We start from the raw sequence: 18,907 nt of genomic DNA on the forward strand, positions 1-18,907 counted from the left end.
ATTGGAGAGAGTATTTGCTCTTCCGTGATGCAGGAGTTGCAGGGGGAGATTGTGTCCTGAATTCCCAGTTCACATATGAGGTCATTGGAGCAGAGAGGTGAAGTAACTTGCCTAGGGTCACACAGCTAGTCAGAAGTAAGACTGGAAGTCACATCCAAGCCAGGAGGACACGTCTCCTGTACTAAGGAGACTCAGAGCAAGGCTGAAAACCACTGGGGCCTACAACACCTGAGCAACGTGCTTGGTACTGCAGGTAAAACGCCCTCTGTTTTCTTAGAAAATACAACCTCTAAGCCATAAAAGCAGAAAGCTTGTAGCTACTCCTAGTCTTTGTCTTTTTTTTTTTTTTGCGGTGCTGGGGATTTGAACCCAGGGCCTTGAGCTTGCGAGGCAAGCACTCTACCACCTGAGCTACATGCCCAGCCCATCTTTGTCCCTTTCAATAGATTTTTACTACTCTCTGTTCTCTTTGGGACCCCAGCACAATTCTAGGGCATTGCAACTGTGCTTCTAAAGAGAAGAAAATGATCTGATTCCTTCTAGCCATACCGTGGTGACAAAAAATATGATGAAGTGAATTGAGTCACCTCTGTCCCTGGAAGGAAAACAGAATGCCAGAATGTGTAGCGTGCTCAGAGAGAACACGTCAGGTCAAGAGAGACCCCTGTCCACGCAGCCCATGCACAAAGTCCAGGCCCTGCTCAGACGTGGCCCAGGGGCATTCGGGGAGTGGGGTGCCTGCTCTGTGCCTTGGTCCTCGAAGGTCAGGGTCGAGTCTGATCACATGATCAGGTTAAGGGCCTGCCACTCACACTTCAATTCCTCAGTGGAAACAATGAGCAGAGGAGACGGGTGCTGGGGCGCACGCCTGTAATCCAGCTCCTTGGGAGGCTGAGGCAGGAGGACCACAAGTTCGAGGCCAGCCTGGGCAACTTAGTGAGACCCTGTCTCAAAGTAAAATAAAAAGGCCTGGGGGTGTGGCTCAGTGGTAGAGCACTTGCCTACAAGCATGTGTGGGTTCAATCCCCAGAACTAAAACAAAACCAGCAGAATCAGAAACCCCTTTGTAAAAACCACTTACAATGAAAGAGCACAGTCATTTTTCCTGGGAGTCACAAAATATTGATGAATAAGCAACATCCAAGGGACAAAGAGTGTCCCGACTCCTCAAGCCAGTGCTCCAAAGGCTTGTTTTAGGTGAAAACATAAAGAATGTGGTGAGATGCTACTAAATGAGCTACTAAATGAGCTAATTAGGAAAATCGGATTAGACAGTAAGAGCAAGGATATTGCCAGATCCTAATTTGCATCCTAAGGTAGATACTTCTACTTCTTCCAGGTCTGTTTTAAGAGATGAATCATTCATTCAGTCTCCTATTGAGCAAACGCAGGCATCTGCATGTGAGGTAGCAGGCAGAACAGGCCTCTTAAGAGGTCCCTGGCCGAATCCCCAGAACTGTGAACGTGCTGCTCGGCACGGAGAAGGGAGCTGGGCTGTGGGTGAAACTGGGTGCTCGCCCGTCGCCGATGCAGACAGGGAGCTCACCCTGGGTGACAGGGCAGCCTGATGTGATGATGAGGGACTTTAAACTTGCAGCAGGGTGGAGATTGGCTCAGAGAGGGTCACAGTGAGAAAGACTGACAGTGATAGCGAGCTTTGCAGATGGAAGGGGCTGTGGGCCAAGGTTTAATACTGGAGGGGGCCAGAGAGCCGGTTCTGCCCTGTACCCTCCAGCAAGGAATGCAGGCTTGCCAACTCTGACCTGAGCCAGTGTGGGCCACTCCAGATTTCTGACCTCCAGAACTGGTCTAAGTCATTAAATTTGTGGTGATTTGCTACAGTAGCAAATAGAGAGCTCTGCTCAAAGCACGTGGGCTAGCGCTTCAATGACAACCTGAACTCTGAGGGGGCAGAAGGCAAGAAGAGGTGCATCTGCCGTGGGGCAGGCACGGAGAGCGGCCCTGGGCCCTTTATACTCTGTCTCCGAGGCCAGTCTCCAGCCTGCGTGGCAGCTAGGGCTCCATCTCACCAGGTGAAGAGCAGAGCCAGGCTGGCAACCCGCACGTCTATCTCCAGGGCACTTTGCACTTCTCAGCGGCGCCTCCCTTTCTCCACACTCAAGCTAAGGGTCCCAGCAGCCCCCAGTGCCTGCTCTGTCTGGTTGTGTTCACGGAGGGCCCAGGACGACAGCCACCCCTTCTCTCCATGCCTGCAGGGCCCGCTCTTCCCTCCTGTCCCTTCGCAGCTCTCGTCCTTCCACGGCCTCGACAGTGGGCACAAAGGAGGAGTGGATGTGGGCTGGGGCTGGAGGGAGGAGGGAACTGGGGGCGCAGCTCTCGTAGCACGAGCACATCCGCACACCAGGAGAGGCTCCTCTTCACTCTGGACCACGGACTGGGTGGGGGAAACATCCTCCCCCAGGCGGGGCGAGACGGCAAGGGACGCGCCTCCTGCCGTCACCCATGCTATACAACCCAGGCACGCAGGCCGGTGTACCTGGGCGGCGAGTGTGGCTTGGGCAGTCGAGGGTTGCAGGCGTTCAGAGGCACACCTGGGACTGACCTGACCCGGGAGGGAGCTTTGGGAGATGTCCGCATGTGGGCAGGTAATGTTGCAATGGAGGAGGGCCTTTTCCTGCTCACAGAGATCCAGTTAATGAAGAGCAATGCTCAGCGTTTAAAAGGCACCAATTCAGACCCATCCATTAGTCCCTTCAGTGAAGATCACTTTAAATAAAAGCTGCCAAGCTGGGGGTGTAGGAAGCATCTATTATTAATGGACAGAGAAAAGCAGGCTCTGAAGTGATGGGCTGGCCACTTGCAGCACATTTGGAGGTGGATTTGGGGACTGATTCCAACACATCAGCAGCATGATAAATAAAGTTGATAGCTGCTTTCTATGCACAAAATGCATTATTGATCTGCATGTGCCGGGCGCACGATGTGCGCATGTGCCCTCCAGTCCTACGGGCAGCCCCGGGACTGCTGAGGGCAAGAGTGGGCCATGCAGGGGGAGGGTGGTGCGAGTGGCCGGCCCTCTGGCTCAGCTCTGGCTGGGCGGCTGGGGAGACCTTGTGGGTCAGGACAGGGAGCAGGCATGATGAGGCAGGCACGCAGCAACCCCTGCCAGGGACCCAGACAAAGGAGCAGACGTGGTCCCTGCCCGTGGGCATATCCAGTCTGGCCACGGAGGCACGTGTGCAAATAGTGAGCGACACAGGGGTCATTTCAGAGCAAAGTGACCCGCCGGCCAACTTGATTCATGGAATGCTGCCTACTATACGCAGGACGCCAGGCTGTCAGAGGGATGGAAGGAAGGTTCCCTGCCCTCTGGGGTCTGGTGTGGGAGGGGACACGAAAAAGAGAGCAAATGAGCAACTGGCCGGAGCCTGGGGCGCCCAGAATCTGTGAGCTCCGTGTGAATCGGTGCTAGGGACCCACTGTAGAGGCTGTGAGGAGAGGGAGCTCCTGAAGACTGGTGAGGTAAACTTGAACTGAAGACTTGGACCAGGGCAGGCTGGGCGGGGGTAATCCCCCCTCCTCTGGGCTGGACAGAGGCAGTGCAAGGCCATTGTGAGGCAAAGGGGACATCACAGGCAAAGGGACACCACTGGTCAAAGTGGCGATGGTTAAAACAGAGGACCTTTTATTTTTTAAAAACAATTTTTAGTTGTTAATGGGCCTTTATTTGTTTATTTATATATGGTGCTGAGAATGGAACCCAGTGCTTCACACATGCCAGGCAAGCGCTCTACCACTGAGCCCCAGCCCCAGCCGACACAGAGGACACGTGGGAGGAGCTCAGGTCAGAAAGACGGGAGCCGGAGCCAGCTGAAATCCTGCACCAGCACCATGGGGACCGCTCTTAAGGATCCACAGCCGTCACAGACCAGCCCTGTGTGCTGGAAATTAACAGAGGAAGAACGGGCATCCTGGAGGTTGGGCTCTGGGGTCCGGGGCAGAGCTGCTAATTCTTGCACAGTCCAAATCCCTGAGCTGCCTCCGAGTTCTAAGAGCGTGGGGATGGTAAGTGACCCTGGCGGTGTGCTCATGGCTGACCACTTTTCCAGGGCCATCCTTGGACTAGGAGCAGCGGCAAGTTACATAATGAAGCTGTGAAGAGGCCGGGCCAGACCTCCCTCCTTAGAAAAGTGCACAAAGCCTTTGAGAGAAGGAGGAGGGGCGAGTGGAGGAGGGGAAGGGGACAGGGGGGTGGCGTTGGAGGAGGAGACAGAGGCCCTGCCCAGGAGGGGCTGCCAGCCTCTTGGGAGGCACAAATCTGGGCACAGCCTTAGCTGTCCAAACGGCAGACCCCACCGCACGGATTTTTAAATTCCAGTGAGGGGCTCTTGGATACAGCAGCCCTCCCCGAGGAGGTCTGTCCTGGAATGTGGAGAGCATCTGTCCAGCCAGAGAAGAGCCGAGCCTCCCGTGATCACCTACACAGAAAGTTCCCTCTGCCTCCTCAATTAGCAGCCCGTGGTTGTTAAACTCAGTAGGATTGGAGGGCCTTCCTTTTTTTTTTTTTTTTATTATTTTTTAGTTGTTGATGGACCTTTATTTCATTTAGCTATATGTGCTGCTGAGAATCGAACCCAGGGCCTCACACATGCTAGGTGAGTGCTCGGTCACTGAGCCGCAACCCCAGCCCAACCTCCTTCTAAAAGGAGAAAAACTCAAACTGGCCTCAAGCCTGGTCCACCTTCGGCCGGGTAAGGAAAAGAGGATGCCACTTTGTAGACCAGCAACAAAGAGGCGTGTGCAGTCCGCCAGGCCTGCCATCCCAGCGACTGCGCAGGCCGAGGCAGGATAGCAAGTTCAAGGCCAACCTGGGCAACTGAGTGAGACCCTGCCTCAAAAGATAGAAGGCCTGAGGACGTAGCTCGGGGCAGAGCACTTGCCCAGCATGCAGGAGGCCCTGGGTTCAGTGCCAGTCCCGTGGTGGTGGGGGGGGGGATGTGCAGAATCTCCCAGCCGGCCCGTGGCAAAGGAAGACAAGAAGCTAGCTCCTCCCGGGGCCCAAGATGCCCCTGCAGTTCAGTCCGCGGTATTTCCAAGAAGTGCTGACTCTGCATCCACCTGGAAATGTGCTCCAGTGTCTGCCTGCTGCTGCGCTAGCCAGCCGGTGGCCCTCAGTGAGAACAGTGACAAGGATCCTGCTGGACACATGTTTAACCAAATGGCCAATGCTGCTTGATAACTGTCCAACCAAACTTTTTTGCCCCCAGTTCTAGGGACTGAATCCAGAGCCGTGCACATACCAGGCAGGTGCTCTACCACTGAGCTATACCCCCGCCCTTTTAAAATTTTCTTTTGAGGCAGTTGATCACACTGGCCTTAAACTGACATCCTCCTGCCTCAGCCTCCAGAGTCACTAGGATGACAGGCATGTACTGCCAAGCCAGGCCGAAATGGATTCTTTTAAAATTGTTTTATTGTTTGCAGAATTAATCAGAAAGTAGCTATGCATGAAAAAGAATTAAGAACAAAACAGTCTATCAGCGCTATGGTTCAGTAGTTGTTAAATTGTAGCAACTCTTGCAGTTGTCTCACTTTTATGAAAATTCACTTGTTAGCAAATGAAAAAGAATTTACATATTACATATCAGACTGCAACCAAAAGATCACAACTCAGACACAAAAACTACTTAATAAGAAATCATGTTATTTTCTTTTATTCTTTATTTTTCCTGAGGTGCTGGGGATGGAACCCAGGGCTTCTCCCTTGCTAGGAAAATGTTCTACCAATGAGCTACGTCCCCAGCCCTTTTCCTTTTTTGTATTATAATATTTAACTTTTATTTTAAAAATTTTGGTGCAATGATATGTACGAGAGTTCAGTAAGAGAAAAATTTTGTTGTCTGCATTTCTTTTCTGGCCACTGTTACAATCACATCATTCCATGATTATTTCTGAAACTAATTTAGTCCTCCAGAGAAAGGGGCTGTTAAAACAAAGGTCAGCTCTGGTTGTCAAATGACTGGGGACGCCACTGTTCCACACAGTGTCACCTGGTGACAGAGGGAACCCCTTCGAGAACCTGCCAGCCCATCAGTCACAGGTCTGCAAGAGAATGAAGATGGGCTTTCCCCAAGACCACCGGTGCCCGGTCCTGCCAATACTCCTTTCTCCAAACGTCACCTCATACAGCAGCCAGGGTGACAGAGGATTCTAGAAGGTAAGACTCCGAACATGAAGGTTGGCAACGGCTTCCTGGGGCCAGGATGTGAAATCTGAGCAGGGCCTGCTGGCGGCTGTGCTCCTGGCCGGTCAGCCCCTGCTTGGCCCTGGACACAGGGGCAGCAGCCAGCGCGTGTGGCCCCTGCAGCCGCGACCTACTTCCCGGGCTACTGGCGGGGACAGGGCGACAGTGACGAAGCAAAAATAAGTGCATGTGGAGGGAGCCCAGGCCAGCGGAACTTCAGACCAGCCTTGGCCTCTTCAGGGAATGAGAGGCAGGATCAGGGGCAGAAGAGTCCAATCTTGGGAACTGAACAATCTATAGGGTCTGTGGTGATAGAAAAAAACACAGGCTCTATAGCCAAAAGATCTGGGCTCAAATTCTGAGTTTTGGGTTTGATTTTTTTTTTTTTTTTTTGTACTGGGGATTGAACCCAGGCGCACTCTATCCCCGAGCCACTGAGCTACAACCCCAGCCATTTTTATCTTTCATGTTGAGACAGGGTCTTGCCAAGTTGCTGAGGCTGGCCTGGAAATACAGGCGTGTGTCACAGCACCTGGCCGAATTCTGGTTCTTAATGTACTGGCTGGGTGACGTGGGCAAACGACCTGACCACTCTGAGTCCCACTTTGCTTATTGATGATGCGAGGAGATAACCTTGTCTCCAAAGCCTGCCCTGAGATGAAGCCAAAAGCGGGTCTGTTCTCTGGGGGCCTGGATCCATCCTAGTTCCCTCTCCTATAGTTTCCAGTAACAAAATATTCTACAGGGCCGAGTGAGGGCGTGGTGGGGCTTTGCACCCCTCCTCAGAGCTGGCTTGGTGTTCAGACCCGGAGACCCCTCCAGGAACGCAGAGTGTCAGACCCCGACCTGCCAGAGGCCGATATGGTGAGGATATGCTGTGCTCAGGGCTCAGTTACCAGCAAAACAATGGCCAGGTAATCCTGCATTTTAAATAAACACGTGCACATTGCGGGTGATGGAGAAGAAATCACCACGACACCCGACACTTGGGAACTAGGGGACTGGACTGCAGGTGGGGAAAATAACCAGGAAAAGAAGGAAGGTCTAACTTGTGAGTTACGGAACAAAGGGGTTTTGCTTTGGCTTTCAGGTGGAGCTAACAACGATTGAGTTCTCTGTGTCTATTATCCCTGCCGACCAGGTCACGAGCCCAGGGTGGCCATTTTTACCATCGCTGGGGGAAGATGACTCAGAGGCAAGCGCAGCCAAGGAAGGGTCCTTCCAGGTTCTTGGTGACATAATCTGAGTGACTGGATCCAGCTGTACCTGATATCTATTCCTGAATTTTTCAAATCTAAATGAATTAAATTGTGTGCAAAACCAGTTTCTTGGGCTTCTGTTACTTGCAATTGAAAAGTCAACACATTCTGGCTCAACTCTGAAATCCCAGACTGCCTATTTGTGGCCTCCTCGCCTGAAGTCCCTTTTTCTTACCTGTATAATGGGCATGACCACTCCCTCCCCAGGCACTGGGCCTGCCTCATGTAAGATGTATAATAGATCTTGGTTTAAACGAAACAGAACATTTTATGAAATATGAAAATAACACATTGTTATCTAGGAAAATGTCCTCATCATCCTATCATTTGGGGAGATTGGTTTTTCAGGGGTTTGTTTATTCATTCAAAAAAAGCTACTGAGGACAGGTACAGTGGCACACACCTGTGATCCCAGTGACTCGGGAGGCTGAGGCAGGAGGACCGGGAGTTCAAAGCCAGCCACAGCAACTGAGAGAGGCCCCAAGCACCTTAGCAAAATCCTGTCTCAAAATAAAAAATAAAAAGGACTGGGGATGTGGCTCAGTGGTAAAGCACCCCTGGGTGAAATCTCCAGTACCCAAATACTGAAAAATAATTTTCAAATATTAGAAAAAGCATAATGCAAGTCAGTGGTCCTCAAACTTGTGCATTGCATTAAAAATACTGTGTATCTGTTGATGTCTGGCTCTAGCCCAGGGATCTAGATTCAGCTGGCCAGGGTGGGGCCAAGAGAGTCAAGTGATTCTAATGTGGAGTACAGGTAGGTATCCAGGGTGCAGGTACCAGGCCCATAGCACTGAGTGACACAGACACTTCTGTCCTTGTGAAGGTGCTGGAGGGGAAGACAGTGGACACTCAAGTGAGCCAAGGGTCATAAGGGAAGGCCAGTGAGACCCAGAAGTATGAGATGGGTACTGTGTAGTCTGAGGTTTGGAGAAAACATCCTTGAGGCAGCAATATTTATACTGAGCCCCAAAGGGTGAATACAAGTTTGCAAAGTGGAAGGGAGGAGATAGGAAAGAATATTCCAAGCAGAAGGAATAGCATATGAAAAGGTCCCAAGATAGAAAACTACAGTTTTCAAGGGACTAAAAGATGGCCATAGGGGCTGGGGTTGTGGTTCAGTGGTAGAGCCTCACCTAGCATGCATGAGGCCCTGGGTTCGATCCTCAGCATCACATAAAAATAAAATAAAGGTATTGTGTCCACCTACAACTAAAAAAAAAATTTTTTTTTAAGTGGCCATAAGGCTGGAAGATGAGGCAGACAGTGAGCTAGATGTGTGAAGCCATCAGAACATGGGACTTGTTTGTTATTGCATATGAACCTGGCTGTGCTGACTAATACACATGGGTACAGGAGGAGAGTAGGGCTGAGACCTGGTTCGGTTCCAGTGAAATGGGTGGCCATATTGGAAGGAAATGGAGGTTGTAGAAGTGTTGAAGATGGCTTAAAAAAAAAGTCTGACTGGGAAAAAGAGAGAGCTAAGGGGGAGTGAGGGAAGGCGGCATTTTTGTTTTGTTGCAAAGAGGAGAATTAATTATTTAAGCCTTCTAACTGCTGACAGGGAAATAGTTGAGGAGGAGAGGAGAGAAATAGAAGGGAAAAAATAATCTAAACAAGGTTCCTGAAATGGTGGAAGAGGCGGAGGGATGACAACAGGGCCTCAGGGTGCAGGAGGGCCTAGACTCAGCAGAGCCGCCCAAGACAGCTGCCACAGAGGCACCCAGCACGGACTTTGGCCCTGAACAACACAGTGCTGAATTAGCACCCCAGGAATGCTGACTCCGGGCCTCCCACCACACGGGTCAGTGGAGCAAAGCACCTGGACCCTGGAGTCTGGACATTTGCTTCTTCCTAAGACAGTCACACCAAGGCTACCCCAGCCCTGACACAGAAGGACCACTGGCCTGCAACTGCCTAATTGAGTGATACTATTTCCAGCACGGAAATGGTCCAGCATGCACGGATTCATCTGCCTCCCACCGTTTTTCATTTTGAAAAATTTCAAAGCTACATTAAAGTTGCAGAAATAAAGACAATAAGCACCATATACCCCAACAGCAAGGCTGTAACTTGGCAACATTTGTACTGTGTATATATATATAATTTTATATATGTAGATATACGCCTGTATATATATATACTTTTATAAAATATTTTTTCCTGAGCTATTTGAGAATCAGCTAAGGACAGCCTGGTGCCTCATCCCTAAGAAGCTTCCTGGGGGGAGGGATGTTTATGCCAAGAGCTGAACCAGGAGAAGTCAGCAAGGTGACAGGGAGGGTGGAGAAACCTCTCTACAAACAACAAGCCCATTCCCTGAGGAAGCCTCATCCCCATTGACACACCCTCCTACGGGGTGGGGTGAGCACCCCCAACCTGAAATTCTCCAAAAACTAAAACTTTCTGAGTGCCCATGTGATAATCCAAATGTCTCAGATTTTAGAACATTTTGGATTTCAGAATTTTGGATGAGGGAGCTTCGACTGACAAAGTCTATGCACATCTTCCCAAATCTGAAATACTCCTAAGTCTAAAGTAGTTTTGGTACCAAGCATTTCAGACAAGGGAAGCTCAATCTGTGTAAGCCACACTCTGATTTTTCTAATTGTCCCAAAGTGTCCTTTATAGATGGATCTTTTTCTTTGACCCAGGCTCCAGTCAAGGGTTGTATTTAGTTGTACTTAAAGACTTTTGAGCTGTGCACAGTGGCACATGCCTATAGTCCCAGTGACTTGGGAAGCTGAGGCAGGAGGATTGCAAGTTCAAGGCAACTTAGAGAGTCTCAAAACAATTTAGTGAGACCTTGTCTCAAAAAATAAAAAGGGCTGGAGACTTAGCTCAGGGGTAAAGCTCTCCTGATAAAGTTCAATTCCCAGTACTCCCCCCTCCAAATTTTTTTAATTTAATTTATTTTTTAAAGAGATACGTCTGGCTATATTACCCAGGCTGGCCCTGAACTCCTGGGATCAAGCAATCCTGCCTCAGTCTCCCACATAGCTGGGACTACAGGTGTGCACCGCTACCCCCAGTTTAACTCCAATTTCAAACTTAATTCTTATTTACAAAGCAACATATGCACATGTTATCCCAGGGAAATACAAAGAATCAGGAGTGCTTACCACCACTGGAGAAATCCCTATTAATGTTGTCTCACATTTCCTCTATGCTTTCCCCCATGCATTTTAAAACAGTTAAGATTATACTGACTCTACAATTTGTGCCACGCCCCCACGTTTTCTGTGGTACTGGGGGTGGAGCTTAGGGCAAATGCTCCACTACTGAGCCATGGTCCCTGGGCCATGCTCTTTTATTATGTCGGAAGTGTTTCCTTCCCTTTTTCGTACTGGGGAATGAACCCAGGGGTTCTGTATCACTGAGCTAATCCCTAATCTTTAAAAAAAATTTTTAAACCTAAGACAGGGTCCTGCTAAGTTGTTTAAGGCTTAAGTTGCTGAGGCTGGCCTCAAACTTGCAATCCTCCTGCCTTAGCCTCCCAGATTGCTGGAATCACAGGTGTGGTCACTGTGCCTTGTCCCATGTGTTTCCTCAGGGCACTCAGAACTCCGTCATCAAGTCTTCTAATGGGTGTGTGCTAGTCTACATAACTATTTACCAGAGGGTGGACATTTAGCCTGTTTCTGAGATTTACTATTATAATATTTACTTTGATGAACATCTTCACATATAAATCTTTTCCATGTGACTAGTTGTTTCCCTAGGATAGATTTCTAGAAGTGAAATTCTGAATCGGAGTAGCAATATTTCCAAGGCTCTCCGTGTATACTGCTTCAAATTGCTTCCTGAAAATCTGTCCAAACTTACTCCCACTTACATTGTGTAGGAACCTGCCTTCGAAAACTGCTGTCTTTGTAGTCGGGAAGGAGCCCGAGGGTATGTAGAACTGGGGTGCAGAGGGGGAAAGGTGTGGCCCTGGAAGGGAGAACCCATCAAAAATCCCCTTCCACAGCAGAAACCCAGGAGAGTGGGTATAGACCACCAGATCCCAGGGCCCCCGGCTCGGCCTGGTGCATGGGAGGCATTCAAAAAATAGGTGTTGGCCTGGATAAACAAATCCACGAACCTATTTCTGAGTTCCTATTGTGGGTCCAAAACAAGAGAAAGGGAGAGTGAAGGAAAAGAAAATCAAGGGTCCCGGGCCCACGGTGGGGCCGGAGTCAAGGCGGAATTCAGCATGTGCAGTGGTTGTTTCTCCTGGGCTGAGGGCCTGCAGACCTCCGCCCCAAACAGGCAGGTCCCGGCCAGCTCAGCTCCCAGGTCCAGCAGCTGAGAAGACGCAGGAGGACAGGTGGGGGGGTCTCAGGTGCCACTCCCCCCACACTGCCCAGGAAACAGCAGCAACAGTTACTCAGGAAATAACCAGGCCTCTGGCCAAGTGGGGGTGCTGCTGTCCAACAGGAGCCTGGCCCAGAGGAGAGGCGCCTCCCTGTCGCAGTGGCTCACAGTGGACGCTGTCGCTCTGTTGGGATGATTTCACATCAGTGATGCCTGGTTGTCACCAGGATGCCAAGTGGCAGGAGCGGCTCCGCCGGCTGAGCTGGCCTGGGTGGCCATGGGGACCTGTGGGTGCTTGATTTCCAGGGGCTGCATGGCCAGGGAGGGCGGGCATGACAGCATGGCCGCCCCTGGGGCAAGGCTGGGCCTGTGAAGCCATGGGGTCCAGGCCTTGTCCTCAGGCTTTGGTGCTGTTTTTGCTCGTTTGCCTTCAAAGGGTGAGTGACAGATGAACAGGTTAGAAGAGTGGAGGCCAGGAAGCGGGGACGTGCGCCCCATGCTCCCCAGTGTTTGGGGGATGACAAGCCTCCCCACTCCCCATGATCTCTGCTCCTGACCATGAACTGAGCAAAGGAGCCTTCAGAGTGACAGGTGACTTAACGCTCTACACAGTGTGGCTCTACACTGTGCATATCTGAAATGGGTTTGGAGAGTGCAGACTTTGAACACCTGCTGGGGCTGCATGGAGGCTGCATCCTGCCACCTGGGACTGCGGGCGGCTGCCTCCTCTCCTCTGTGTGCAGCTTTGCTGGAGCCTGTCTCTGTCTCACGCCCCTGAGGCAGGATTATAGTTGGATTCCAGGAGAGACAGAGCTCAGGAGCAAAATGCAAAATGAAGGGCTGTGAAATGCACTAAGAATGCACTTAAGGATCTTTCCTTTAAAATCAAACACTCAGTGGGGTCAGTGGCGCACACCCATAATCCCAATGACCCAGGAGGCTCAGGCAAGAGGATTACAGTTCAAGGCGCAGTCTCAGAAATGTAGCGAGATCATCTCAAAATGAAAATTAAAAAGGGCTGGGGCTACAGCTCAGTGGCAGAGGGCTTGCCTAGAATGTGACAGCTCCTGGGGTCAGGCCCCACTACTGCCAAAAAAAACCCCAAGTACCTATGTAGCACGACATGCAAAGCTCTGTTCTAAGCACTCTACCAAGATTAAGTCACGACGGTGAGGCAGCTGTTTCAGAGAGGTTGAGTGACCTGCCCAAGTTCAAGTTCACAGTTAGGACCCAGCAGAGCTGGGGCTTGAACCCAGGCCGCCTGGCTCTACAGTGGGTGCATGACACCTCACGTCCACGTCAGTAAAACTGCAGGATGAATGTTTTTATGGCACAAACCCTCGCAGAGGTAAGAGCCGAGTCTGTTTCCCACTGGTTTGCGTCATTCAGAAAAGGTGCTGTTAGTAAGTGGGCAGGTGCAGGTTCCCAGCGAGGTGACACTTGCTAAGTCAATGAACTTAGTATGTGCCCATGAGCACACGGGGTGAGCGAGACCTGAGTAGGAGAGGCTTGGATCACCTTTTACAGGAGGCCCCCAGAGCCACACAGGGCCTGAAGATGGCGGGTGCTGGCATGCCCCAGTGCCTACCAGTGAACCAGGGACAGTCAGATGTTTCCAGGCTACCCCGTCCTGCCCGTGGGCCCTCTGGGGCACCTGCTACGGAAAGACCACTGTTGCCTGGCTGTGGCCAACATGGCCAGGGCTCCCTGTTCTGGAGATGCTGGGTGAGGCTCCATCTCTCTGCCCTCTGCTGATTCCTTTGAACATCTTGCTTGATCTGAGTCCAATTCAGGATTTGGAGCAAGTTTAGTTAATTCTGTTCTTTGTTTCTGGCTCCAGAGGTGTTTCCTGAAGGTTCTTAGGACCCAGCATGGTGGACTTGCTAGAGGGGATCCAGTCCCAGTGCCAGCCCCCCCTTTAGACCATGTTCCCAACCCATTCTCAGTGAGGAACCATGAGTCACAACAGAAGAGACCCACAGCTGGGCAGGGGCTTCAGGTGACACCTGTCCTAGGTGCCCTTTCCTTCAGAGAATCTCTGGACATCAAGACACAGCAACATAGCAACACTAAATTTTCAGTGTGCCTAGCTAGGGAGGCTGTAACAGGGTGTGTTTCCCTGATAGACTGTTTCTCAGGGACTGGGACTGAGTGGGTCCCAGTGCCTGGAACACAGAAAGCATTTCAATGGACCTGCAGGGTATCATCAAGCTTTAAGGTCTTGCCCAGTATTTTGATAGAATATACTAATTAAAAGAAGGCAACCAATAAGCATCAGACCAAAGGAACCCTGAAAGGGCAAAGTATAAGGCCTTTGTAATGAGTGGCACAGTCAGCCATGCACAGAGCCGGACGGAGGGAGGTGTGGGAATCTGGCACTCAGACCCACCTGCCGCGGGTCCTGAGCTCTGGAGCTTTGGACCTTGCTGAGGGGAGTCTTCTAGTGCACTGCCCCTCACTTCTGGCAGGAGGGTGCCCAAACACCAAGGTCTCCTCACCTTCCCCAGAGTCTCAAGTCCTCACCTTCGAGCTGGGTGTGGTGGTGCACACCTGCAACCCCAGCTACCTGAGAGGCTGAGGCAGGGGGATTGCAAGCTTGAGACCAGCCTCAGCAATTGAGCCAGACCCTGTGTCAAAATAAAAAATCGAAAAAAAAAAAAGTCTGTGGGTGCAGCTCAGTGGTAGAGCGCTCACCCAGCCTGTGTGAAGTCCTGGGTTCAAAGCCCAATAAAAAGGATCAGGAAAGGAAACCTCAGGAATTTCTTCCTGCGGTCTGGCTTGAATCCCTTCTGGATACAGCGTAGACCAGACAAACGGCCCTGAGCATGCGACAGAGTTCCCACACCGCTGACCTGGTCACCGGCATTGACAACAGGAGTACTGAATGAGATACGATTTCGGATTTATCCTGAATATTTATCTGAATATTTATCTCACACTAGGTTCTCACTTCCACGAGATGCCATCCTTAGCTGGGGACTTCACAGCACCACACTGTAGGGGACACTGGGTGACATGAAGCTCCACTGGGCTTTCTGCGCCTGTCCCTTGGGGTAACTGGCAGTTTGCTGGACTATACAATCTGTGTCCCCGTGGCTTTTCCTCCAGGCCACCCTGACCACAGGAGCAGGGGCCGGGCTCCTGGCTCAGGGGGTGAAGGCTGAGCAGCCCCGTGTCCTGGCTGGGGCATCTTCGGCACAGCGTGTCCACTGTGCTGACAACCGTGCAAAGATGCACACTGGGGGCACCTGGCCGCCTGCACTCACCAGCCACGTCGTTATCACGTGTCCACAGTGTGGCGGGCGCTGGGCGGACGCGGAGGCAGGAGCAGGGCTCTCCTCACTGGTCAGCGGCCCTACAGCCCCTGGTCCGTCGTTACCCTTCCCAGGGCCCACTGCTGGACCCCGCAGAGGGGCTCTGCTGTGTTGGGGCCTTCAGATGTGTCCTTTGTGGGTTGGGGGTGACTGGAGGGTGGGGGTGTCTGTGGGATTTCCAGGCACTGGAAGGCGTCTGGAGGGGAGGGGACCTACACAGCCAGACGTTCCCTGTGGGGTGCTCAGGACTTGGCTGAGGGGCTGGCTCAGTGCTGTGCCGACCTGTGCTTTACACATCACTGCTCTTCCTTACTACAGCCCCGAAAGAGAGGCGCACTTATTCCCATTCTCAGGTGAGGAACCAGGCTCAGAGAGGTAGACCTACTTACCCAAGATCACACAGCTAGTAGGGGGCAGGCAAGATTCAATCCCAGGTAGTGCTCCAAGCCCTGGGCCCTTCCCACCATATCTCACCTGCTTTCCAGGGGGTCCACTGCATCTCATGTTCAACTCTTGAGTAAAGTATGATGGCGGTAAAATGATTAAATCAATAGTTAGGGAAAATGGTTTGTTTGAGGGGCTAAGAAATGGGTCAGTCAAGTTCAGGGAGGGATGAGGAGAGAGGAACTCCTAGCAGCTTCTGTTTTGTGCTAATAGTGAGATGGGCTGACTTTGGGAAGACAAAGGAAAGAGTAAGGGAAGAAGTGATCAAAGTGGATTAATAAAATGGACGGGGCTGGGGAGATAGCTCAGTTGGTAGAGTGCTTGCCTGGTAAGCACAAAAGCCCTGGGTTCAATCCCCAGCCCCGCAAGAAAGTAAAATAAAATAAATAAATAAATAAGTATATATATAAAAAATAAAATGGATCTTGGGGCTGGGGTTGGGGCTCAGAGGTAGAGCGCCTGCCCGCATGCGTGAGGCCCTGGGTTCCATCCTCAGCACCACATATATAATATACTAAAAGATCCCTTGACAGCTTAAAAAAAAACACTTTAAACATGGACTTTAACGCCTGCCCATCCCAGGGTCTCCTGGGCGGGGTCGCCGTGTCCCTGGTATGGACAACGGGAGGGGTGGCTCCACACTCCTTCCCACACGGGGCCTCCACCCCGGGACCCCTCCGCCTCCCTGAGCAGGAAAACCTCATTAACCTAATTGATATTTTCCAGCAGCAAACACTGCTTCAGTTATTCAAGCCACGGGGACAGAGCGAATGGCCTGCTCGCGGAGGGAGGCGGTTCCAGCCAGGACGCCACGCAGGCTGCGGGTCACGGGTCCGTGGACGAAGATCGGCATCCGTTTTTAGTAAAAGCAGAGGCAACTCAGCCTGGGTGCTTTAGGGAAAGGACGTCACCACGACTCAGGGCCGTTCTTTGAGAGGTGTAGCTGTGGTTTTGGTTTCTTTTTTCTTTTTTCTTTTCTAAGTTGTTGATGGACAGTATTTTACTGATCTATTTATGTGAGCGGCTGAGGCTCGAACCCAGGGCCTCACACATGCCAGACAAGCGCCCTACCCTGAGCCACAGCCCAGCCCCTTGCTGTGATTTCCTTTTCTCCTGAGGGCGTGTCCAGGCCACCTGCCTGAGACAACTCTAGCTCCTGCCTGGCACACACCAGGGTGACCACTCAGCCTCAGTATCTGTCACCCAACACAGGCTGGTGCCACCCTCCAAGGCAGAGCTCAGCCTCAGTGCCACACAACACTATCTGTCAAAGTGAGGAGACAGCGGAAGAGTCCCACACTGTGGGAGAGTGTGGGAATGTTCTGGAAAGCTGCTGCTGAGGGACAATCTGCAAATCAAATCAGCAGTTCCAGGGACCGGCCTCCATCACTTGAGAGGATGAGCTTTTACTTCATGATCTCAAATACTGGGCTTCCCTGCAATCACTGGCCCGGTGGGCTTGAGGGTCCCTCTCTGGGTGGCCGGGTCACTGGAGGGAGGTGATGTGGGGCACCGGAGGTAGTCTACCTGAGGAGGGAGGCAGGAGACCTCTGTGAGTCCAGCTTTGCCTTGAACTTGCCATGTTACCTTGGGGCTCACGTCCCTGTCTTCTTGAGCAGCTCTGGCACTTGTTAAAATGCCAGACTCGTGGTCCTTTGTGCCCTGTGCTGTTGGCACCTCTCTGGATTTTCTCAACATAACCTCTGGAAGCAGAGGAGGTGTGGGGAGAAAGGAGGTCCTGCAGGGAGGTGGGAAGGGAGGCGGGAGACTCAGTGGAGGGAAGCAACATGCCTGGGAGCTGTCCCCAACACGTACCACCCTCTCTGGGCCCTCCTTTCCCTTCCCTCCCAGGCCCCTTGTCATATGGTTCACTGGGGAGCTGGGGTGGCTGTCAGGCAGGCAGAAGAGGAGGTTCAGGCAGGACGTGGGGCTCTGGGGAGTTCAGAGTCCTGCGGGCGGAGCTGGTGACTCCATCCTACACGGTGGGAGATGCTCGGGGTGGGGTCAGTGACACCACACGCCAGCGTCAGCGGGGAGCATCCACGCACAGCACAGTAATGAAAGCCCTCTGAGAAGTGGCTGGGAACCTCCAAGGACTGAAGTCCAGTTGCTTCTTAAAGTTGGAGGCTGTCCCCGAATAGCATGGTCTTGGGGCTGTGCGCTCAGTCCTTCGAGGAATGTGGGGGATGAGTGGACAGCACGGATTCTGGAGGAACTCCAGCCCAGCGCAGTGTCGAGGTCACTCGGAGGGACTACGGGGCAGGGTATAGAAGTAGCACCCTGGGACTTGCCGCGGTGGCCCCGCTCTGGGCGGCCATGTCCATTTCCTCCCCTTCCAAATGGCAAGTGCCACCCAACCCAGAGTGGTGAGGAGGAGGCGATGAGGTCATTTGTGTGAAAATACGAGCAGAAAAAATAGCCTTGAGGTTGTTTTGATATAAGGGCTCAGCATGAAAATGGTAGAGACACATCAGCCCGCCTGGCCTCAGGGGCCTGGCCCAGGGGGCACCAGGGTGGCTCACGGGCTAGTCTGGGTTGTCCATGACAGGGATTAGACACTGAAGCACAGTAGCCCATCTCCCCTTGCCTGCCTACCCCGGCCACCTCTGCCTCCAAGAGAGCGCTCTAGGAGATTTCTCTGTGTTCTGCTACATGTTTTATGCACACTACACACACACACACACACACACACACACACACAACCACACAACCACACGTGTGTGCTCGGCTTCCAGTAAGTTCTATTCCTACAGCTGATCTGGAAGTGTCCTCCGTCCAAGGCAGTGAAGTGCCCACACCACAAGGGCCTGGTGTGGCCGAGCTTCCATCTCCCCGGGTCGCACAGGAGGGTCAGGCCAGGTCAGAGCTTCAGGGATGTCAGACGTTTTCGCCCATTTGAAGTGTGCTGGCCCTGAGCATATTTATCTTTTTAACTAATAGTTACACGTGGAGAAAAGGGTGGATGGCATAAAAGGGTGCGGGGAAGACGCAGCCCCTTCCCCACCGTGACCTCCCTCTCCCGGGGCTGCGTGGAAACACAAGTCCCACCTTTCCTGGCACAGCCGGGCTCCACGCGGGCGGCTACTTTCCTCGAGGTGGTGCCCCTCGTCCCTCTCTCGCTTCTCTCAAGGGCCACACACCTGGGGGGCATCCACTGTGCGTGCAGGGGCCCACCGGTTTCCTTAGGGTCCACACGTGACACGTCTGCCTGGACCACTGTGGGACACACTCCTGCAGGGACCCCCGACGGAAGCCTCTGCTCACGCAGGCAGGGTGGATGCCGGGGGCGGCGATGCTGTCAAGAGCGTCCTGTGGGGCGGTGGTGGCCAGGCCCAGGCGGCTCACTGCCCAGCCCTCTGGGTCTCTGCCTGCTGCAGCTGGGCAGC

At 52.3% G+C, this 18,907-nt stretch overlaps 1 protein-coding gene and 1 long non-coding RNA gene across 17 annotated transcripts in view; one reads left to right on the plus strand and one right to left on the minus strand.

Moving 5' to 3' along the window:
• Mapt (microtubule associated protein tau) overlaps positions 1–18,907 on the minus strand; it is a 97,322-nt gene that overhangs the window by 59,932 nt on the left and 18,483 nt on the right. The gene's annotated exons all lie outside the window — the stretch shown is intronic.
• LOC124980975 (uncharacterized) lies at positions 3,868–7,523 on the plus strand. 4 transcript variants are annotated; one of them, XR_007107899.1, is made up of 4 exons: positions 3,868–4,026; positions 6,006–6,178; positions 6,951–7,119; positions 7,296–7,523. It is a non-coding gene; the product is annotated as an uncharacterized LOC124980975 (long non-coding RNA). The 4 variants fall into 4 exon arrangements; XR_007107900.1 differs by having other exon boundaries at positions 7,347–7,523; XR_007107902.1 differs by having other exon boundaries at positions 6,951–7,069.

The sequence above is a fragment of the Sciurus carolinensis genome, chromosome 3 (genome assembly GCF_902686445.1).
Source record: "Sciurus carolinensis chromosome 3, mSciCar1.2, whole genome shotgun sequence".
In the NCBI taxonomy this organism is placed as follows: Eukaryota; Metazoa; Chordata; class Mammalia; order Rodentia; family Sciuridae; genus Sciurus; species Sciurus carolinensis.